At 39.4% G+C, this 25,168-nt stretch overlaps 1 long non-coding RNA gene across 1 annotated transcript; it reads right to left on the reverse strand.

Moving 5' to 3' along the window:
• Positions 1-9,865: 9,865 nt before the first annotated feature.
• LOC144377280 (uncharacterized) lies at positions 9,866-24,657 on the reverse strand. The gene is made up of 3 exons (XR_013438118.1): positions 22,689-24,657; positions 12,898-12,970; positions 9,866-10,164 (listed from the first exon to the last, which is right to left on the reverse strand). It is a non-coding gene; the product is annotated as an uncharacterized LOC144377280 (long non-coding RNA).
• Positions 24,658-25,168: the final 511 nt, after the last annotated feature.

Genomic DNA, 25,168 nt, shown 5'->3' on the forward strand with positions numbered 1-25,168 from the left:
TCTCTCTCTCTCTCTCTCTCTCTCAAAAAAAAAATATATATATATATATATATAAAAAGAATGGGAAGATTGTGAGGAAGTGCTATAAGGCCATTCCTCACCCACCTCCCTGTCTTCCTGGAGGCTGTCATGATACAATTTCTCATGGCCTCCTGGGTTCTGGTGAAGTCTAAGGGTTTCTGCCTTGAAATCCCCCTTCCCTACAGATTTTAGGGTACAGTTGCGTGCTATAAAACTGTTTAGCCTGGAATGCTCAAACTGGTTAGTAGGAATTGGCTCCCCATCACCCATGTTGCAATGTCACCTACCTTTCCGGTTTCAGTGGTGTCTGATGTTTTGGGATACAGGAAGCTGGTACCTCTGCTAGTCTTGTTTTTGCTATCAATGTAAGAATTGAACTGCTGAATATAAAAAGGGATCCTTGTTTCTCTACCAGATGAATCTCTTATCCTTGTTTGACAACAATGGCAAATGCTGGGCACCCATACATTTATATTTGGGCGTGACAAGGCTCAGAGCCCATAAGTATGGCCCCCTCCCCCCTCGATTAAAATGCAAGTAAAATTTGAGTAATTTTATCAGATAAGTCATTAAGACTAGTTCTTTTTGTTGTTGTTGTTGTTGTCATTTAAGGTATGCTCAGGATGACATGTAACAGACTGATTCTAAGCTTGAATTGTTGAAGTTTCTCCTTGGTTCCTCTGGAGAGTAACCTGGGACACTGTAGTGTTTTCTTTTACTTTTTCAGTATGTATGGGGTTTTCATTTTTGTTTTTGACCTTATTTTTAAATTCATTGGTGAACAGCCTTGGAGGGGAGGAAAACAGAAAGATTATCATTTTACTTTCTAGACCTATTTTAGAAATCATGTTTCCTATCAGGTGACTATTGTAAGTGTCTCACTTAATAACATATACCCCTGCCAGGTGCAGTGCTGTACACCTGTAATCCCAGCAAATTGGGGGGCTGAAGTAGGAAGATCACAAGTTCAAGGCCAGCCTCAGCAACTTAATGGGACCCAGGGCAACTTAGCAAGAACCTGTCTCAAAATGAAAAACAAAAAGGACTAGGGGTGTGGCTCAGAAGTAAAGCACCACTTCATTCAATCCCTGGTACCAAAACAAATATATATCTTTTTTTTTTTTTAAGTTGCTTTTACTTTCCACCCATGAATAGATCCAGTGTTTGATGATTGTCTCCCTTTTCTAGGAAGCAACAAACATGTGACTATGATTTTTTTTTTTCCTTTTCTTTTCAGGTACTGGGAATTGAACCCAGGGGTGTTCTACCACAGAGCCAGACCTATTTTGTATTTTATTTAGAGACAGGATCTCACTGAGTTGATTAGAGCCTTGATAAGTTGCTGAGGCTGACTTTAAACTTGAGATCCTCTTGCCTCAGCCTCCAGAGCCACTGGGATTATAGGCGTGCACCACCATGGTGGGCTTTATTTTTCATTTTGAGACATGTTCTTTTTGTGTTGCTACAGGCTCACTAAATTGCTGAGTCTGGCCTCAAACTTGAGCTCCTCTTGCCTCTGCCTCCCAAATTGCCAGGACTACAAGCATGCACTATTGCACCTGGCTCCAGAAATATATTGACTCATGCTTCTGGAGGCTGAAAGTCCAAGATTGACAGATACACTGGGCAAGGGCCTTGTTGCTGAATTATCCCATGATGGAAGGACAAAAGGAGACCAACAGGGTGAACTAGTACTCTCTTTTATAATCAGCATTAATCCATTCATGAGGGTAGAACCCTCATGATACAAACACCTCCCATTAGGCCCCGCCTCCTAACACTGGAACATTGGGGGTTACATTTCAAATATGTACTTTTGGGGGACACATATAGTGAACATGAGTTTTGATTTTGGGGGGAGTTCTTTTTTTTTTTTTTCTTTTTTGGTATTGAGCCACCAATGAGCCACCTCTCCAGCCCTTTTTTTTTTTTTTTTAAAGAGAGAGAGAGAATTTTTTAATATTTATTTTTTAGTTTTCGGCGGACACAACATCTTTGTTTGTATGTGGTGCTGAGGATCGAACCCGGGCTGCACGCATGCCAGGCGAGCGCGCTACCACTTGAGCCACATCCTCAGCCCTCTCCAGCCCTTTTTATTATTATTATTTTTTTTTATTTTGAAACAAGGTCTTGCCAAGTTGCTGAAGGTTTTGATAAATTTTCAAGGCTGGCCTCAAACTTGGAAGCCTCTGCCTCGGCCTCCCAAGTCCCTGGGATAACAGGTGTATGCCACTGCACCTGGCTTGAACATGGGTTTTTACTGAATACTTTGCTATTTGGTGCTGAGATAAAACTTTGATTGCCTTAATTTGTAAACTCAAGAATATCGTATCATATATTATATATATATATATATATATATATATATATATGAGTATCATATATATATGAGTATCATATATATATGAGTATCATATATATATATATGAGTAAGATATGCTACCTACCTCTCCCATGTATGATCTTAAGAGGTAGACAGGCCAAAATTCAATCCCAGATTTTCTGCTTGCTATCCAGAAATTTTCCAAATTCTACCACTTCTCTTTTGGTACTAGAAATTGAACCCAAAGGTGTTTAAATAGTGAGCCACATCCCCCAGCCCTTTTTATTTTTAATTTTAGGACTGGGTCTTGCTAAGTTGCTTAGGCCCTCACTAAATAGCTGAGGCTGGCTTTGAACTTGCAATCTTCCTGCCTCAGCCTCCCCAGCCACTAGGATTACAGGTGTGTGCTATTGCATCCAGCTCCAGGTTCTATCACTTCTGAAAAAAGGCTTCATGATAAATACAAGGTAAAGGTGACATTAAGTTAAACCATGCATGCAAATAATCTAGCTCACTCAATACCTGACATAGTTCATCTGCCCCTGATAAAAGTAACTTTATCCCTTTTCAGTGCTCACCCCAGAATGAGATAATTCTCTCCTTTGCATTTGCTAAACATCTCTTCATAGGTGTGAAGTGCCTCACATTCTAGCTGTACTGCAGTATTCTGTAGCTGTCTTGTTTCTCCTCTGAGACAACGGAGTCCTTAAGTTGAGAGTACATGACCCATATTCTCCCAGAGCTGATCATAATCCTAAAAGACTCAATCTTGAGTGCTATAATACTAAAAGACCGAAATCCCTAAATTCTAAAATCTGGACAATCACAATCCCAAAGTATTATAGTCCTGAATGTTATCATTCTGAATTGCTAAAATTCCCCAAACTACAATTCCCATGAGGGTAAAAGGCTTTGAAACAGTGGTCAAGAGACAAATACTGGGGAAAGATTGGCCATGGGATATGGCTATGATTTAAAACTTCAATTTAAAATGCAACATTTGTCTGCATCAACACCCTTTCCAGTTCATAAAATTGCATGAGCATGAGTTTAAGCTGCATATGCCTGAAGAAGCCTTTGAAGTTAATGTCCGATTTGAAAATAAGTATGTGCATGGTACAATAAGAAGACACAAAAAGGTGTTACTGTTCAGTCACCAGTATTGATTTCACCAAATCTGTGGTCTATGTATGAGTGTACATGAAACGTATTTCCACCTACTCAAACCAACATAGAAGCATGATGTGGGATATTAGAAAACGAAATAAGGGGGCTGGGGATGTGGCTCAAGTGGTAGTGCGCTCGCCTGGCATGCGTGTGGCCCGTGTTCGATCCTCAGCACCACATACAAAAAAAGAAAACGAAATAGGGAATTCTCATGTCAGTGAATTAAAAAAAAAAAAAAGTATATAGAAGAATTTCAAAAAGAGAAGAGATAGGGCTGGGAATGTGGTTCAAGTTGTAGTGCACTCACCTAGCATGCGTGAGGCACTGGGTTCGATTCTCAGCACCACATAAAAATAAAATAAAGATATTATATACACCTAAAAAACTAAAAAAAAAAAAACATTAAAAAATTGTTAAAAATAAAACAAAAACAAAGAAGAGATACATAAAAAATGAATGCAAGGGCTGGGGTTGTGCCACAATGGTAGAGCGCTTACCTGGCATGTGTGAGGCATTGAGTTTGATCCCCAGCACCACATAAACAAATTAAGTAAACAAAATAAAGGTATTGTGTCCATATACAACTAAAAAAATGTATGAAATATGATATGTCAAGAGCATTGTAATGTTTTGAGCAACCAATTTAAAAAAATGAATGCAAATGAGCCAGATGCAGTGGTGTGCTCCTGTAATTCCAGCCACTTAGGAGACTGAGGCAGGAGGATTGAAAGTTTGAGGCCATGGCTAGGGATGTGGCTCAAGTGGTAACATGCTCGCCTGGCATGCGTGCGGCCCGAGTTCGATCCTCAGCACCACATACAAAGATGTTGTGTCCGCCGAGAACTAGAAAATAAATATTAAAAATTCTCTCTCCTCTCTCACTCTCTCTTTAAAAAAAAAATATCAAAATTGCCAGCTAATATTTACAAATGTTTCTCTCTTCCAAATTTCAGTGATATAATATAGCATGTAGTTTGTTTATTTCTTAAGAAAGTAAAATATACTGCAGAAAAGGATCTGGCTGTTTGGGTTTTAGTGGCTGTTATTTGGTCTTACCTTTTCTCTTCCCAGAACCCCACATAGGTGCTGGCCTCTTGAGGTTTGGCTCCCTGGCGACTAGATTCCCAAACCTTTACCTACAAAAGGAAATCTGGAGGAAATTTCCACCTTCTGTATCCACTGGCTAGGCTACAGGATTGCAGAAAAAATCCTAATTAATTTGCAACCCAGAAAATTTTGTTTGAAATATGCCATCTAGTGTGGGCCTTGTAAAATTACACCTAACTGGACACAATCCTGTGGTTACCACTATGGCTTCCCTCCTAGACACCAGCTTTGCAATGTCTGATTTTAAACAAAATTGTCAAGTGAAAGTAGCACAACATTGGTTTTCCTATTTAGGTTTTTTTGTACTGGGGATTGAACCCAGGGAAGCTTAACCTCTGAGCCACATCCCAATGTTTTTTATATTTTATTTTGAGACAGGTCTTGCTAAATTACTTAGGGCCTTGTTAAGTTGCTGAGGCTGGCTTTGAATTTGCAATCCTCCTGCATCAGCCTCCCGAACTGCTTTGATTACATGCATTTGCCAAGGAGCTCATCTCTTTTCCCATTTATTTATTTATTATTTATTTATTTATTTTAAGAGATAGAGATGAGGATCGAACCCGGGCCAGACGCATGCCAGAAGAGCGCGCTACTGCTTGAGCCACATCCCCAGCCCCTCATTTATTTTTAATTATAGTTTAAATAAATAAGAGATAGATATTTATACGTTAGTATGCAAAATAGCAAAAGATTTTTCTTCTTTTTTTCCTTGTGGTACTGGGGGTTGAACCCAAGGGCATTCTACTACTGAGTTACACCCCCAGTCCTTTTTATTTTGAGACAGGGTTGTGCTAAGTTTCCAAAAATCTAAGTTGCTTGGGCAGACCTCAAACTTGTGATCCCCTAGCCTCAGACTCCTGAGTTGCTGGGATTATAGTTGTGTTCTACCATGCCTGGTTAGAAAAATCTTTTGCTTGACATGATAAGGTAGTATTGAAAAATTTTGAAAAGCATAGTAAAAACTATCTCATAACTGCAAGAAAATCAAAGAAACAAATTTCCTTGGTTTACTTTATTATTGTTAAATGTTATTTCTAGTCAGAGGGGGTGAGTAGAAAAGCATCATTTGGCCAGGCATGGTGGCATACGCCTTTAATTCAAGCCACCTAGGCTAGGCAGGATGATTTGGAGGCCAACCTGGGCAATTTATTGAGATATTGTCTCAAAAACAAAAACAAAGGACTGGCGACATCCTTGCTCAATGGTAAAGCATCAGTGGGTTCAATCCCCAGTACCACACACACACACACACAAAAAAAGTATTATTTGTTAAGATTTGTTGAGTATATTCTTTATGCCATGAGAGACTGAGAATATCACTATTCAATGGATTTACCAACCTGAATTTTATTTGATCTTTTAGTCCTTGAGTTAAAATATCACAATCACATTTTACAGATAAGGACACTGAAACCTAAGAGGTAAAGCAATTTGCTTTATACCACAGCTAATTAATATAAAAATTAGGATTTGTACCCAGGCCTGTCAGTTACAAAGCTCATGCTCCTTCTTCTACCACCAGTGTTGCTGAAAGCTCTGTCCTTGTCCCTGATGCCAATCCAATAACAAGGACATTGTTTTGAGAAAAAGGAAAAAGACGGTTTGTTGCTTTGCTAGCAAAGGAGAAACACAGGGGGCTCTTGTCCCAAAGGCTGTGATTCTGCCCATCAGCACACACTGGGGGCTTTTAAAGAGGTGATTCAGAGAAAATGAGATTCCGGAGGAAAGATCAGGAAGGAGAAGATAAGAGAATAGAAGATCAGGGAGAGAAAGGTTGGGAAAAGAAAAAAACATGTAAGTTTCAAAGTCACAAGGGATATAGTCAAAGCATCAAGCGAACTCCTGTTATACCTGCTGCCTCTTAAAGGTTTGGAAATCATGGAAATCATGTAGAAATCTCCACTGAATAGTGATATTCTCATTTTCTCATTTCTTTTTTTCTTTTTGGTACCACAAATGGAACCCAGAGGTGCTTAACTACTAAGCCACATCCCAAATCCTCAGGCTTTTTTATTTTTTGTTTTGAAAAAAAAAAATTGTTAAATTGCTTAGGGCCTAGCTAATGCTGAGGCTGGCTTTGAATTCATGATCCTCCTGCCTGAACCTCCCCAGCCACTGGAATTCCAAGCTTGTGCCACCACACCCGGGGAGCTTTCTTGTTTAGTCACTTAGGAATTTCATTCTACAAAATCTTCCTTAACTGTATTTTCAATTTTTACTCAGTTTAAAATATTCTTCAGGGCTGGGGTTGTGGCTCAGAGGTGGAACACTCGCCTAGCATGCATGAGGCTCTGGGTTCCATCCTCAGTACCATATAGAAGTAAAATAAAGATACTGTGTCCACCTATAACTAAAAATAAATAAATGTAAAAAATAAAATATTCTTCAATTTCCATTAAGATGTCCCCTTTGATTCATGAATTATGGAGAAATATACTGTTTAGAACCCAAACCCAACTTAGTGAGATCCTATCTCAAATATTTGGAAATTTTTCTTATCTTTCTGTTATTAATTTCTAGATTAATTCTATTTTGATCAGAGAACATGGGTTTTATTACGATTTTTTTTTTTAATTTCATAAGATTTATTGAGCAGTGCTGAGGGCCATTACCAAGTAGGAATGACGCATCGAAATTTCCTTGCCAAGCGTACCCCATGCTGCTTAGAGGACATTCGATGGGACATTGCATGCATGCTTTAATAAGGTGACCTTGCTCAAGGACCAAGGCGGATCCGGGTTTAGAGCTGATCAGGTTTGAGGAAGTAACCGGCTCCTTGAGTTTAAGGCGTTGCCAGTTTAAAATAATGGGTTTTAGGGAAGTTGGAGATTGAAGATTATTGCTGGGATTAGGGTGTTCCTGCAGCTTGTTCTCGTTGAGTTCTCGTGAGATTAAAATGGGATTTGGAGATAGCCTCGTGGAGTAGGTGAATTGTGCGGGAGACGGCAGAACGGGATTGCCCCTGGACCTGTGTGGAGGCGGTGTGAGAGCGGGAATAAAGAATTGCTGTTTGAACCTGCAAAGGTGTGTGGTGGCTCGTGATTCTGGTGCCAAGCCGAGACATTGGCCTTGGCAGAGCAGGGGATGTCTTTTTTTTTTTTTTTTTTTTTACTTGAGATTGTTTGAACCCAGGGGCACTCTACTACTGAGTTAAATCCCCAGCCCTTTTTTAATTTTTTAAATCAGGGTCTCTTTAAGTTGCTCAGGCTAGCTTTGAATTTGCAATCCTCCTGTGTTAGCTTCCCTAGTCCTTGGGATTATAGGTATGTGCCACCATACTCAGCTAGGCAAAGTATGTTTTTCTTGATGAATGCTCCAAGTACATTTGAAAAGAATGTACATTTTGATGTTGCTGCGTAGAATATTCCAGAAAAGTCAATTACATCCTATTGCTTAATGGTGTTGTTCAATTCTCCAATATCTTTGCTGAATTACTCTTATTGTTTTTAATACTGAGGATTGAACCCAGAAGTGCTTTACCATCAAGCCACATCCCCAGTCCTTTTTATTTTCAATTTTGAGACAGGAAGTTGCTTAGGGCCTCCCTAAATTGCTGAGACTAGTTTCAAACTTCTTATCCTCCAGCCTCAGTTTCTGGAGTTGATGGGATTACAGGTGTGGACCATCACACCCAGCCTCCTTGCTAAATTTTGCCTACTCCTTTGTTGAGGAAGGTTGAAGCCTGGTAGCTGCAGAGGCTGAAGCCAGCCTCAGCAACAACAAGGCACTAAGCAACTCAGTGAGACCCTGTCTCTAAAAAAAATACCTAAAAGGGCTAGGAATGTGGCTCAGTGGACAAGTGCCCCTGAGTTCACCCCCTGGCACCTCCCTCTCAAAAAAGGAATGTTGAGCAGGGTGTACTGGGGAGCAGGAGAATCACAAAATCCCGGCCAGGTTTAGAAACTTAATGAAACCCTGTCTAAAAAAAAAAAAAAAAAAAAAAAAAAAAATTGCTCTTTGGTAAAGCACCTATGGGTCTGATTCCCACTACCAAAAAAGTGTTGAAGTGTCTATAATTATGGGTTATCTTATTTCTCCCTTCAGTTCTGTGAGTTTTTACTTCAGGTGTTTTGAAGTCCTGCTGTTAAGGACACCCACATGGGAGGTTATGTCTTCTTGATGAATTTGTCCTTTGATCATTATGTAATGTCCCTCTGTGTAGGCAGTTTCTAATACATTCCCAAATATCCTCACTTCCTATTATTAACGAGACTTGTTTCTAGTGGATAGCATGTGACAAAAAAGTAGTGATCAAGTTTAGAAAATATGGAGACTTTGGGGCTGGGGTTGCTCAGAGGTAGAGTACTCACCTAGCATGTACAAGGTACTGGGTGTGATCCTCAGCAGCCCACATAAAAATAAATAAAACAAAGGTATTGTGTCCAACTACAGTATAAATAAATAAATAGATAGATAATAAATAAAATATGGAGACTTTTAGGTGGGTATAGTGGTGCTTTCCTATAATCCCAGCTACTCAGGAGATTGAAAGGCAGGACGATCACAAGTTCGAGGCCAACCTGGGTAATTTAATGAGCTCCTGTCTCACTGAGTGTAGCTCAGTGGTGAAGCACTTGCCTATCATGTGTAAGACTCTGGGTCAATTTCCCAGACTGCAAAAAAAATAAAAAAAAAAATATAAAAAAAATAAAAGTGGACAAATATTTCTAACATTTGAATCTTTCTAAATATGTACATCTTTTATTTTATTTTCTTATTTGGATACCAGGGATTGAACTCATGGGCATTCAACCACTGAACCACATCTCCAGCCCTATTTTGTATTTTATTTTTTTGCAGTGCTGGGGATTGAACTCAGGGCCTTGTGCATGAGAGGCAAGCACTCTACCAACTGAGCTATATCCCAGCTCCCTATTTGTATTTTATTTAGAAATAGGGTCTCACTGAGTTGATTAGTGCCCTGCTGTTGCTTAGGCTGGCTTTGAACTCATGATCCTCCCACCTCAGCCTTCCAAACTGCTGGGACTTCAGGCGTGTGCTACTGCACCCAGCCTTGTACACATTTTAAATGGGTGGAAACATACTGAGGATATTATTTGTTGCTTCTTCTTTCACATAGCAATAGATTTACCAGTGTTTTCTTTTCTTTTCCTTTTTTATTTTTTAATTTTTTTGTCCAGTACTGGGAATGTGTCCCGTCCGGCAGGACACATCAACGTGGGCAGCGAACCTAGATGGGGAGGAATGAAGGGACAAGAGACACGAAAGGTGACAGCAAGACAAAAGTTCTGATCAAGCTGCAAACTTTTATTGTTCACACAGGGGTATTTATATGCTGGGGATGGGGAAGCTCTCTAATCAGCAATTGCTGGATGTGGGTGAGTATTCATATGCTGGGGATGGGGAAGGTCTCTAATCAGCAATTGCTGGATGTGGGTGGTAAAACTGCCAGCTGCAAGATGTCTGATGATCCTGATAACCGCAGGATGTTCCAGGGAAATAGGTAGCTGCAGGATGCCTTCCGGGCAGGAGGTCTCCCAGGGGGCTGTCAGGCTAATCTTTGAAGAGAATTTCCTTCTAGTTCCCTACAGGAATGAACCCAAGGCTTCACAATTTGCTAGGCAACCCATCTACCACTGAACTACACATCCCTAATTCTGGTCAGTATTTTGTACGACAATGTATATTATGTATTACAGCAGGTTTTCTTTTCTTTTTTTTTTTTTTCTTGGTATTGGGGACTGAACCCAGGGATGCTTTACCATTGAGCTACATTCCCAGACCTTTGTACTTTTTATTTTGAAACAGGATCCTCCTGTCTCAGCCTCCGGAGCCACTGGGATTAATGGTGTGCACCACTGTGCCCAGTTTGAAATAATTTTAAACTTAAAGAAAAGCTGCAAAACTAGAACACAGGATTTCCATATACCCTTCACCATTTTGTTTGCCACATTTGCTTTTATCATTTTTTTTCTCTTTCTGTCCACATATACTCATTGTGTATGTTTCTTGAACAACTTGAAAGTAGATTGCATACATCATGTTCTTTTCCCCCTGAAAACTTTACTGTGTATTTTCTTTTTTTTTTTTTTTTAATATTTATTTTTTAGTTCTCGGCGGACACAACATCTTTGTATGTGGTGCTGAGGATCGAACCCAGGCCTCACGCATGCCAGGCGAGCACGTTACCGCTTGAGCCACATCCCCAGCCCTTTAATGTGTATTTTCTAAGAAAAAAAAAATTCTACTAGAGTGCTATAGGACATTTATCAAATTTAGGAAATGCAACATTGACACAATACTTTATAGTTTGCATTGCAATCTTTGTTTACAATTTATATTCAAACTTCTTTAATTGTCCTAATATCATTCTTTAAAACGCATAGGTATTTATTTATTAAAGCAGAATCACTTGTTGCACTGCAGGATAAGGTCTCATAGCTTTTTCTTATAATAATGTATAGCTGTCATGTTTCTTAATCTTCATGTGTTTTGTGAGATTTCTCCAGTCTTTGTCTTTCTCATAGCATTAGCATTTTTACAGAATATAGACCAGTGGTATTTCAGAACGGTCCTTAATTTTGTTGTGTGATAGTTTAAATGCTATATATAGATCCATAAAAGGAAAAATGAAACTGAAATAGCAGAAAACATAGATGTAGTTTTCAAGAGACATTCATATAGGCAAAATGGTGTTGATAAAGGACTACCCAATGTGAAAATAACAAGGGATCAAGCAGATTAAACAATGCAATTGCTAGATAATTAATCCTCTTACCTTACCTACAGCTAATGAAACTGGGTCCATAGAAATGAATGGTTTGTCAATGATGGAGGATCCAGCCTTTCCAGTGGCATTACTGAGGTGCTCTGTGGCCACATTTACCAACTACGGCCATCACAAACAGCCCTTACAATGCAGGACTCCAGGCAAGCATTGAATACATATCCATGCACTAAATTAATGAGCATCAAGGACTAACCAGAGCATGCATGTTTAGTCTCATTGATATCTTATGTTGTTGTTTGCTGTTGTTAAATAACTGGAAACTAAACCAGGTGTGGTGGTACATGCCTGTAATCCCAGTGGTTGAAGAGGCTGAGATAGGAAGATTTTGAGTTCAAACCCAGCTTCAGCAGTGGTGAAGCACTAAGCAACTCAGTGAAACCCTGTCTCTCAATAAAATACAAATAGGGCTGTGGATATTTAATTTGGGTGCCCCAAATTCAATCCCCTGTACTACCCCGAATATTAATAATAATAATAATAAATGGGAAACTAGAATAAAGGATAACACAAGCCTTTGTTTTCCATATGAATCTGCAGACCTTCAAGTTCACTTGACCTGTGGGGGTAGACCTAACAGCTAAGTGACTCATGAATGGGAAATCCTCTCCAAGTCTAACAATTTAGCTTGATGCAGATGACATTATGTCATTTACAGGGGGTGGGATTAGAAAGAAGTTGGTGGATTTCTTAAATCTCAATAGCAATAATCTTCAGAAAAACTTATTTCCAAACATAGAACACAGGATCTATTCATATGTGTGACCTCCTTGAAAAACTGGTGACAGCTTAACTTCTGCCAAATAGATACCCACAGCAAAATGTCTGGCAAGCATGAAGAGGGACACAAGAAAACTGAAATAAAGTAAGATGTCAATGGATATATCGTCTCTTCTGCTATAATTGTGTGTTTCTTTAGCAAAAATTAGCTCATAGGCCAATGATAAATAGTATATGCCATGCCTGGCGCAGTGGCCTATGCCTGTAATTCCAGTGGTTTGGAAGGCTGAGAAAGGAGAATCGAGAGTTAAAAGCCAGCCTCAGCAATTGCAAGACACTAAGCAACTCAGTGAGACCCTGTCTTTAAATAAAATACAAAATAGGTCTGCATATGTGGCTCAGTGGTTGAATACCCGAGTTCAATCCCCAGTACCAAGAAGAAAAAAAAAATAAGTGTATGCCAGCATAACAGTGGAAATATTGATGATTTCACCAGGATATTCCTGTGCATACTAGTATGCATACAATTCAAGAAAAACAAAAACAAAAAAGCAACAACAGCAATAACAAAAACCCCAATAAACTGGTAATGCAGAAATACCTCAAGGAAAAGCTGAAATCCCTGCAGAAATTTCTCCTTTTGCAAAATACATGACTGGGTAAGTAGTTACAATAACTTGACTCACAGTCTCACGATATTGAACTTTTTAGGAAACTGTGTGTGTAAATGAAAAAATCTAAAAGCATTTTCAGGAGTCATTAGAATTTGATAACTGGGGCTGGGGATGTGGCTCAAGGGTAGCGCTCTCACCTAGAATGCGTGTGGCCCGGGTTCGATCCTCAGCAGCACCACATACCAACAAAGATGTTGTGTCCGCCGAGAACTAAGAAAAAAATAAAAGGTTAAAATTCTCTCTTTCTCTCTCTGTCCCCCTCTCTCACTCTCTCTTTAAAAAAAAAAAAAAAAAAGAATTTGATAACTAAGTCACTCACGTACAGTGGCACACCTTGTAATCACAGCTACACTGGAGGAGGAGGCAGGAAGATAGTAAAATTGAGGCCAGCTTCAGCAATTTAGGGAGACCCTGTCTCAAAATAAAAAGGGCTGATGATGTAGATTAGGGGTAGAGGGCCCCTGGGTTTAATCCCCAGTTCCACAAGAATGCATACATGCATACTAAAGTAAAATAAAATGTGACAACAAGTCTAGAATAGTGGCACATGCTGGTAATGCCAGCTACTTGGGAGGCTGAGGAAGGAGAATGGAAAGCACCAGGCCAAGACAGGTGTAGTGGCACATGCCTCTAATCCCAGCAATATAGGAGGCTAAGGCAGAAGATCCCAAATTTGACACCAGTCTCAACAGTTTAGCAGGGCCCTCAGTGATTTAGTGAGACACTGTCTCAAAAAAATATATATAAAATATGAATAAATAAATAATACAGCTGGGGTATGGATCAATGGTAGAATGCCCCTGGATTCAATACCCAGAATGGCAAAAGGAGAAGAAACCACCAAACCAAACACTCCCCGGTATTTATTCTGTTTGGGTTTTGTTTGGGTATCAGAAGTGAACCCAGGAATGCTTAACCACCTAGCCACATTCCCAGCCTGTTTATTTTTTTGAGACAAGGTCTTGGTAATTTGTGATCCTCCTGCCTCATGGTCAGAAGTCGCTGGGATTACAAGCATGTGTTCCCACGAACGACTTTTTCTTTCCCTTCTTGAGAGAAATTATCTTCTAATAGGAGCAATGACTCCAAAATCTACATGTCTGTCTGAGGAGGAGATACCTCCATGGCAATGAGAGTTCTACTAAGGATGCTAGCTGCAAGCCTGGGTTTTAAGAGTTCTATCCAAATCTGTTTACCCTATAAATCTGTAATTACACGCAATTTGAGATTTTGCTAGGGCCGCCTCTTTGGAGTTACTAAAGAAACGCCCATAGTAGAAAGCAATTTCATAGTTCTGAAAATAAGGTCTTCTCCTTGCCTCTCTATGGAAAATGTGTCTCTATTGTCCGCAAGGAAGGTTTTGGTGTATCAATTCTGAGCAGGGGAGGGGTGAGGGGAAGCTGTAGCGTCCTTGAGACTCTGGAAGGGCACAGCATGAGGCTCAGGGTAGGGAGCCTGAGGCATTCAGAGAGCCAGGTGGGGTAATATCCGGAGTGAGACCTGCAGGGAGTTGGATGGAGGGTGAGGTGCGGGAAGAGGACGGTGGGATACAGCTTGTTCTGCTGAGTTCCTGGTCCTACCCCTCATCCCTTTGTTAGCCTTTTACTCCCGGGGTCTGCCCTGTTCCTGCAGCCAGAGTCTGAGATGCCCTGGGGTAGCAATTCCGGACCTCTCACAGGGTCTAAAGGCCCAAGGAAGGAAAAAAACACCTCAAAGAGGAAGGACTCTTTATTTTATTTAGTACAGTGGATTGAACAGAAGCACTTTAACACTGAGCAACATCTCTCGCCCTTCTAATGTTTTATTTTGAGAGTAGCTAAATTGCTTAGGGCATCACTAATTTGCTGGGGTAATTTTGAGACGGGCCTTGTATTTGCCTCAGTCGGGGGTTACAGACTGGCTCAAAGAGGAATTTATTTATTATTATTATTTTTTAATATTTATTTTTTAGTTTTCGACGGACACAACATCTTTGTATGTGGTGCTGAGGATCGAGCCTGGGCCGCAGGCATGCCAGGCGACTGCGCTACCGCTTGAGCCACATCCCCAGACCTCAAAGAGGAATTTATAATGGAAAGTACAGAAAGTTAGGAAAAATTTAAATTTTTATCCTGATATGCTCTTTCAAACTACATTTCTGACTGGTTGCATGGCACACACCTGTAATCCCAGCAGCTTGGGAGGCTGAAGCAGGAGGATCTTAATTCCAGGCCAGCCTCAGCGGTTTAGAGAGACCCTAACTTAGTGAGACTCGGCCTTAAAATAAAAAATAAAAAGAACTGGGATGTAGCTCAGTGCTAAAGTACCTCTGGGTTCATTCCCTAGTAAAAATAATAATAATAGATAAAAAAAAAACTAGTTCTCAATTTTTTTTTTTTTTGGTCTCAGGATAGGATTTCTTTAATACATTTGAAAATGGCTTTTATGAGTTTATCTGGCAATATTTTCCATATTGTAAAACTGAGGAAAATTTAAAAGAATACAGAAGCACACATTGCACTAATCTTTAGGGAAATGGTGAAATCACTCCTTATTTAGCCTCTGGAAACCTCCATAGATATGTTGATATGTTTGGGAATGAATGACAGCACAAACACAACTGCCACATGTAGTGTTGCAAGCCTGTAATCCCAGCAATTTGGAAGGCTGAGGCAGGAGGATGACAAATTTCAGGCCAGCCTGGGCAATTTAGTGAGAACCTGTCTCAAAATAAAAGCAAAAAGGGCTGGGGATGTAGTGCTCTGGTTCAATCCCAGTACAAACAAACAAAAAATAAATATATTTATGTTCTTATTACTGTTATGAAAATAGTTAAATAGTTTTAACCTTACAAATTTCTACAACAAACTTTGAAAAAAAAATCACTGCCATCTAACATCATTGAACAGTGGCCTCTCAGCATAGTTAATGGGATGCGCCCTCGATGCCAATCCAATAACATGGTTTTGAGAAAAAAAGGAAAAAGAAGGTTTTTTTGCTTGCTAGCAAAGAAGAAACATAGGGAACTTGGTTCCCCAAAACTGTGATTCTGCCCCTCAGCAGGAATAGGGGGCTTTTAAAGAGGCGACTCAAAGACTACATTCCACAGGTTCTCTGTCTAGAGTTATAATTCACTTGTTAATTTGGGAGATAGTCATTTACAAGTACCTTCAGCAAATCCGGATTCCTATGATGGGTGTGTATTCAAGTACAGATAACTCTGCCTAGATTGAGGAAAAAAGGTAATCCTGTCTCCCCTGAGATTAGGGAGGGGAGAGATTAGGGAGGAGAAGGAGAGAGAAAGAAAGAAGTTCATTTTAAAGATAAATTGCAGTGGCAAAGCAACAAGGGTTACATTCAAAACATAAAGTATACCACTGTTACAATCTGAGCAACTCAGGAGGGTAAAGCAGAAAGACTGGAAGTTTGAGGCCAGCCTCAGCAATTTAGCAAGACTCTGTTTCAAAATAAAAGGGGCTGGGGATGTAGCTCAGTGTTAAAAGCGACGCTGGGTTCAATGTCTAGTACATCAAAAAAAAAAAAAAAAAGAAAGAAAAAGAAATTGATAGAAAAGTTTTAAGTTTATAGAAAAATAATGACCTCACTCAGGTCAGGTGGACTCATTCAGGAATTCAGGAAACTTAAAGAAAGCTCTTAATGACAAAAAACACATGAACAGAAATTCAAGGGAAGCTGCTGTCACCTTATCAGATGAGGAAGTCAGAATGAGCAAAACACCAAGCTTAGAACAAATGAAAGTACATCAGAAAGTCTCCAGAAAGAGGGGAAAGATTCTTTTGACTATAAAATGGATAAGACATAAATAAATAGCCGGGCATGGTGGCAAACACCTGTAATCCCAGCGACTCCAGAGGCTGAGACAGGAGGATCTCAAAGCCAACCTCATCAAAGGCAAGGCGCTGAGCAACTCAGTGAGTCCCCGCTTTTTTAAATAAAATACAAAATAGGGCTGGGGATATGGCCCAGCCTCCTGAGTAGCTGGGAGATTACAGGTGTGCACCACCCTGCATTCAGCTCTCTTTTTCTTTTTAAAATATTTTTTAGTCATGGATGGACACAATACCTTTATATATGTGGTGCTGAAAATCGAACCCAGTGCCTCTCACATGCCAGGCAAGCACTCTACCACTGAGCCCCAGCCCCAGGTCCCTCATTGTCTTTTTAAAAAAATTTTATTTTAGCAGTTATCTATTAACTGTATAATATTTAATATAACTTATAACTATTATACAGTTAATAGATAACTCCAAAACTAAGTGACTTAAAGCGGCAGTGGTGGAATTTTTTTTCATGATTCTCTAGGGTTTGCTGCTTTTGCCTGGGTTTACTCTGTGGCGGCATTCAAAAGGAGGTGGTTGGGAGGGGCTGGAAGGTCGAGGTGGCCTCACTCATGTTGTCAGGCAACTGATGCTGGCAGTCCACTGGGTGACTAAATTCTATTCTGTGTGACTCTTCATTCTCTTGTTGGCTTGACTGGCTTCCTGCATGACACTTCTCAGGACAGCTTCAGAAGCTGAAAAGTCTCTTAAGGTTTAGATTGTAAGTCAAATAACATCACTTATAACATTCTGTTGGTCAAAGCAAGTGGCAAGATTGGCCCAGATTCAGCTAAATGTAGAGAAATAGGTAATCTCCGGATAGGAGAAAGAGAGAGTCACATTGTAAAGGATCACTGGAGGATTTGTGGCTATATTCTGCAATTTATCACAACAGGAAATGAATATGATAAGGGCTTTATTTTGATTAATTAATTAACTTTTGTGGTACTGAGGACTGTACTCAGGCATGCTACCACTGAGCTACCTTACCCGCTCTTTTTATTTATTTATTTATTGGTACTAGGGATTGAACTCAGGGGTATACTAATACTGAGCTACATCTCCTTTGTATTTTTTATTTTGAGGCAGGGTCTTACTAAGATGCTGAAGGTCTCACTAAATTGCTGATGTTGTCCTCCAACTTGCATTAGCCTCTGGAGTCACTGGGATTACAGGTGTGTACTTCTATATAAATTTCATTTCCGGGCTGGGGATGTGGCTCAAGCGGTAGCGTGCTCGCCTGGCATGCGTGTGGCCCGGGTTCGATCCTCAGCACTACATACAAAACAAAGATGTTGTGTCTGCCGATAACTAAGAAATAAATATTAAAAATTCTCTGTCTCTCCATCTCTCTCTCACTCTCTTTAAAAAAAAAAAAAAGAAGTACTATTTGAGATAATATTTTTAAAAATAAATAAATAAATTTCCATGATGTCAACAGTTTTACTTCCTGCTGTACAGATGGCCTATACTTGTAATCCCAAGGCTGAGGCAGAAGGATTGCCAGTTTGAGACTAACCTTAGCAATTTATCTAGGCACTAAGCAACTTAGCAAAATCTTGCCTCAAAACAAAAAATAAAAAAAGAGGGGCATGGGTTGGGGTTGTGTCTCAGTGCACGAGACACTGGGTTTTTATTCTCAGTACCACATAAATGTAAAATAAAGATATTGTGTCCATCTAAAACTAAAAAATAAATATTAAAAAAAAAGAGGGGCTGGAGATGTAGCTCAGATGGTAGAGTGCTTGCCTCACACACATAAAGCCCTGGGTTCAATCCCCAGCAACACACACACACACACACACACAAAGTAAATGAATAAATAAAAAGGCTGGGAATATAGCTCAATAGTAAAATACCCTTGGTATTAGTTCCCAAAACCAAAAAAAAAAAAAAAAAAGAGTTTTATAACAATAGTGCTGGGGATGTAGCTCAGTGGTAGAGTATGCAGGAAGCTCTGAGTTTTGTCCCCAACAATTAAAAAAAAAAAAAAAAGGCATAAAATATCTGACTCCCTCAATGAAGAAATCTTTTAAGTTCATGCCTAAATTCATGTACCCCTAAGTGTTGAAGGATGTCCTGTGAAATTATAGGTGCTCTATAATCATTGATGGAAGAGTTGTGTTTAGACTCAACCCCTGTCTTTACCTGATTCTAGGGTACCAATTAAGGCATCAGAAAGAGCAGTTGCTTTTGATCTGAGCCCTGATGTAGCTACATTAATAATCACTATCCTAAGAAATTCCTCCTCTTCTACTCCCATGGATGACTGGGTTGACTCTGGTACAAATCCCAATTCTTCTTCTTTTTTTTTTTAAGAGAATTTTTTTTAAATATTTATTTTTTAGTTTTCAGCGGACACAACATCTTTGTATGTGGTGCTGAGGATCGAACCCGGGCCGCATGCATGCCAGGCGAGCGCGCTACCACTTGAGCCACATCCCCAGCCCGAAATCCCAATTCTTCTCAGGTGTGCCCATCACAAGCTCACCTAGAAATGAACAATTATCTCCTGTCAGTTTGTGGTACCTTGCCAACCCCATGGACATTATGGTCCTGAACATTTTCTCTCTTATTCCTGGAAGTCTCAAATCTCAGTTCTAGGATATAGAACATCTAGGACTGGGGATGTGGCTCAAGCGGTAGCGCGCTCACCTGGCATGCACTCGGCCCGGGTTCAATCCTCAGCACCACATACAAACAAAGATGTTGTGTCCGCTGAAAACTAAAAAATACATATTAAAAGAAAAAAAGATATAGAACATCTATCTGAGATAGTGAAATTATTCTGTTTATTAGATCTGTGAATACTGACCTCTACTTTTTATCTATAGTAATCATTACATATTTCACATATATTTGTATATTCATATGTATCTGTATATTAATTGCAATTCTAGAAGAAAACACAAGAAACTGGTAATAACCATAGTACCCAACTAGTTGCTGAAATTTTTGAGAATCAGTAGGACCAAACAGAAAAAAAAGTGCTCAGCTTCCTTTCCACTTGTTTTGCCTTCAACTTTTCCCTTTTCTAAAATAATTAAAAATTTTATGGAAAAGAAAGGGAAGTTTCACTTCATAGGTTTTACCTTCAATTTACCAAGTTAAATTATCTACATGGTCCATTTGTCAAAAAGTGGGTAAGGAGTCCAATTAATGTCGCTCAGTGGTAGAAAATTTGCCTAGCAGGTGTGAGGCACTGGGTTCAATCCTCAGCACCACATAAACATAAATAAATAAAATAAAGGTATTGTGTCCATCTACAACTAAAAAATTTAAAAATAAATAAATAAAATAAAAAAATATATACACCCAGTGGCTCAGGAGGCTGAGGCAGGAGGATTGTAAATTCAAAGCCAGCCTCAGCAATGGTGAGGTGCTATGTAACTCAGTGAGACCCTGTCTCTAATAAAATACAAAATAGGACTGGGGATGTGGCTCTATGGTGGAGTGCCCATGAGTTCATTCCCCTGTAGCAAAAATAACAAGAACAACAAAAACAAACCAACAAACAAAAAATGTATACACACACACACACACACACACATACACATATATCCTGGTGTGATGGTGCATACCTGTAATCCCAGCAACTCAGAAGGCTGAGGTAAAAGGATTGCAAGTTTGAGGCCAGCCTCAGCATATTTTGGAGGCCCTAAGCAACTTAGTGAGACCCTTTCTAAAAATAAAATATAAAAAAGGCTGAAGATGTACCTCCTAGTTTCAATCCCTAGTAACAAAAACAAAACTAAACTAAACAGTAATAACTGGGCCATGTATACCTGTAATCCCAGGGACTGGGGAGGCTGAGACAGAAGGATAACAAATTTGAGGTTAGCCTCAACAATTTAGCAAGGCCCTAAGCAATTTAGCAAAACCTGTTTCAAAACAAAACATAAAAAGGGCTGAGGGGCTGGGGATATAGCTCAGTTGGTAGAGTATCTGCCTGGCATGCATGAGGCCCTGGGTTCAATCCTCAGCAACACACACACACACACACACACACACACACACACACACACACAAAAGGGTTGCTGGGGAGCCAGGCAAGGTGGTGTGCACCTGTAATCCCAGTGGAGATCCTGAATTCAAAGCCAGCCTCAGCAAAAGTGAGGCGCTAAGCAACTCTAAATAAAATACAAAAATAGGGCTAGGGATGTGGCTCAGTGGTTGAATGCCTGTTTAATCCCTGGTACCAAAAAAAAAAAAAAAAAAAAAAAGGAAGGGGGGTGCTAGAGATGGGTGTGGGACCCTGAGATAGGAGGATGGAAAGTTCAAAGCCAATTTCAGCAGTTCAGCAAGGCCCTAAGCAACTCAGTGAGACCCTGTCTCTAAATAAAATATAAGAAAAATAGCTGCAGATGTGGTACAGTAGTTAAGCTCTCCTGGGTTCAATTCCTGGTACCAAAACAAAAACCCATAAAAAGGGTTGGGGCGGGCAGGGGATGTGGCTCAATGGTAAAGTGTTCCTGGATTCAATTCCTAGTATAATAAAATAAAACAAAACAAAAAATCCAAATAATAATAGTAAATAATAATGATAAATAACCTATAATACTAAAAAGGAGAATTGATTGAAACAGCTATAAATACTCAGAGACTGCAACCTCAGACTTTGGTATGTGGTTTTATTTTTGTTAATATACATAAATACTTTGTTTTCTTATTATGATTCAGATGTCATAAATCCCTTCCAATATTTTCTTTGATGTGAACATAAAACAGCTCACCTGTTCCCCTGGCATTCTTTCAGAACATATATGAGGTTAGGGCAATGGACCAGGAAGAACCAGAATCCCTAGGGAAAACATGACATATCTTCCTAAAAGCTTTAATTTTATTCAAATATTTTAGTGGGAAAATTGAATAATTTAATAAGTAGGTAATTTCAGGTATTCTTATTTTAAAACAAATAAATGTATGATGCTATTCAAACTGATTAAATTTTTTAGATTACACAGAAGTTTTGCATCCCTTCAAAGTCTATCCTATCCTTGGCTACCATAGTATTTTTGACCTTTATGACTCCTTTGGTGGATAAGATCGAAAAGTGTTCATAATTAATAAACTGTTTTAATTGAGTGGTGTCATGATCTCATATTCACTTTAGGAGGTTGATTTTGGCTTGAAGTAAAGATGAGTTGGAAGGCGTGGGTGGAGAATGCATTGGAGGTAGGGGAATAATTTGGAGAATTTTTTTTTTTGTACTGGGGATAGAACCCAGGAGTGCTTTACCACAGTTCTACATCCTCAGCCCTTTTTACCTTTTATTTTACTTTACTTTTTTTGGGTACTGGGGAATGAACTCAAGGGCACTCAACCACTGAGTCACATTGCCAGACCTCTTGGTATTTTATTTAGACACAGGTTCTCACTGAGTTGCTTAGCACCTCACTGTTGCTGAGGCTGGCTTTGAACTCATTTTTTTTTTTTTTTTAAAGAGAGAGGGAGAGAGGGAGGGGGGGAGAGAGGGGGAGAGAGAGAGAGAAAGAGAGAGAGAGAGAGAGAGAGAGAGAATTTTAATATTTATTTTTCAGTTCTCGGCAGACACAACATCTTTATTTTGTATGTGGTACTGAGGATCAAACCCGGGACGCACGCATGCCAGGTGAGCACGCTACTGCTTGAGCCACATCCCCAGCCCCTGGCTTTGAACTCATGATCCTCCTGCCTCAAGCTCCTGATTTGCTGGGATTATAGGCATTTGCCATTGGACCTGATTTACCTTTTTATTTTGAGACAGGGTTTCACTAAGTTGCTTAGGGCCTGGGTAAATTGGTAAGGGTGGCCTCAACCTTGTGATCCCCCGGTTTAAGCCTTCTAAATTGCTGGGATTATAGGCATGTGCTACTGTGCCTTGTATTAGGAGACTATTATAATCCAAGTGAGTGAAAAACTGATCTAAACTTCAGAACACAGGACACAGAGAATAGAAACAAAGATTCTTTTTCTTTCTTTTTTTTTTTTTTTTTAGTTGTCAAAAAGCCTTTTACTTATATGTGGTGCTGAGAATCAAACCCAGTGCCTTATGTATGCTAGGCAAGTGCTCTGCTACTGAGCCATACCCCAGCCCAGAAGAAAGATTTCTAATTTTGTTATGTACTTACCATAACACTCACTTGCGATCTTTTAAAATCATCTAAGCATGTAGTTATTGGTCTGTTTTATACCTGCATAAACAATATACATATTCAATAAAATAAAGAGAAATATTGGGTAGGGGTATAGCTTAGCGACAAAAATGCTTATCTAGGGCTGGGGTTGTGGCTCAGAGGTAGTGTGCTCATCAGGCATGTGTGAGGCACTGGGTTCGATCCTCAGTACCACATAAAAATAAATAAATAAAATAAAAAGTATTGTGTCCAACTGAGGAATAAACATTTTTTTTAAAAAAAGGATAAAATAAAGATATTGTGCCAACCTATAACTAAAAAATAAGTGTTAAAAAATGCTTATATAGTGTGAGGATTGGATTCTTAGCACCCCCCAAAAAGTTAGTGATTGTCACTATTATTTAATTTTTTTTGAGGTATTAGAGATAAAATCCAAGGCCTTATAACACTAGATAAATGCTTTACCAACAAGCTATATTCTTAGTCAGTTATTTATTTACTTATGGGGGAAGGAATTGAACCCAGGGTCTCTTAACCACTGAGCCACATCCCCAGCCCCCCCCCTTTTTTTTAATGTTTTTATTTTAAGACAAGGTCTGTCTAAGTCCTTAGGGTTTTGCCAATTTGCTGAGGCTGGTCTTGAATTTGCAATCCTCCTGGCTCAGGATCCTGAGTCCCTAAGATTATAGTTGTGCGCCACCATGCCTGGCCATCCCTAGTCCTTTAATTCTCTGTATTTGTAAAAATGTAATGGACTTCAACATATTCAAATTAGACTACTTTTGCATAGTAATGTATCAATTTGCTGCACTGTTCACATTTTAAAAAACTTACAAATATTGTCCTTAAGGTGATCTGGACAATAGTCCACATTATATACTGAAGGGGAATCTGCATATCCCATGGTACAGTCTTTGCCTTATTGAAATTGGGTTTTAGAAAATTTGATATGGCAGCTGGCTGTGGTGGCACACACCTGTAATCCTCAGCAGTTCAGAAAGCTGAGGTAGGAGGAGGGTCATGAATTCAAAGCCAGCATCAGCAAAATCAAGGCATTTAGCAACTCAGTAAGAACCTGTCTCTAAATAAAATACAAAATAGGGCTGGGGATGTGGCTCAGTGATGAGTGCCCCTGGGTTCAATCCTCGGCATCCAATCCTCCCACCGCCCTAGCAAAAAATGGATGTGGCTAAAAGTTTAACTTTTCATTGTAATTCTCATTATGAAATTATTTAGTTACAAAACATTATCCTCTGTGCCATGTATCCAATTGATTTTCTAATAGGCTCATTTCAATTTTCAAGAGTCTGAACCTTAAAAAACTCACACAGTGCTTTATAACTTTTGAGATTTTGACATTTTATATTATCTTCTCTGATTATCAGTAATGCTCAGTGAAGCCAGCAATGCTTGTATATCATCCTAGTCCTTCATGTTAAAAAACAAAAACCATACTCACCAGGCATGGTGGAGTATGCCTGTAATTCCCAAGACTTGGGAGTCTGAAACAGGAGGATTGCAAGTTTGAGGCCAGTATCAGTAACTTAGAGAGATCCTATCTTATAATAAAAAGAACTGGAACTACAGCTCAGTGGTAGAGCATCCCTGAGTTCAATTCCCAATACCAAAACAAAACAAAAAGAGATAATATTACCCATTCGTTGTATTATTTTAAGTATTTGGTGAATATATGTGAAATTCTTAAGTGTCTATCTCACAGTATGCCCCCCAATAAATATTGAGTTACATATTTATGGTTCTGGCATATCCTATTGGCTTGTAAGGAGGGTTGGGAATCTTCAGAACATAAACAGTTGGAAAATTACCAATTGGGTTTATATGTTAGGCAAGTTTAGAAATGTGTGGGTTAGCGGATCTAAAGTGTTTTTAATTCAACAACTACAGGAATATTGTGGCTCAATAATCACATTAGTTTTAGCTTATATTATATTCCATATATTTTCACAAGGTTGTGTAAAGATATATATATATATATATATATATATATATATATATATATATGTATATTTTTTTTTAAAGAGGAAATCAGTGTATTGTAACAGAAAACTCAGCCTCTTAGATAGCCCAGGTTTGCTTACTGGTGTAAAGATCTGCTCAGTCCTTCTTTGCTTAGAAGACATTAGGGGAAATGCCACCGGACTCAGATGAGGACTCTGCAGGGAAGTTTAAAAAAAATTGGTACAGCTTTGCAAAACATTTGGTGCTCAGCCATCTGTCTTTGGCAGTACAAGGGCTTAAGGTCTGTGTGGTTCTTTCCTACACCTTAGAGGGCGGAGTTACACAGCAGAATCAATAAACCTTAGTAGCAAGTAAACTTAGATCTAAGTTCTCAAGAGCCCATAGGCACCTGCGCTTCCAGTTACTCCAATTGAGGTCTCAAGTTCCCGAGGGACACCCCCCACCCTACTCCCAGTCCACGATCTCTATGGCAGCCACTTTCAGGTCTCCCCACT

Source organism: Ictidomys tridecemlineatus, chromosome 4, assembly GCF_052094955.1.
Source record: "Ictidomys tridecemlineatus isolate mIctTri1 chromosome 4, mIctTri1.hap1, whole genome shotgun sequence".
Taxonomy (NCBI): domain Eukaryota; kingdom Metazoa; phylum Chordata; class Mammalia; order Rodentia; family Sciuridae; genus Ictidomys; species Ictidomys tridecemlineatus.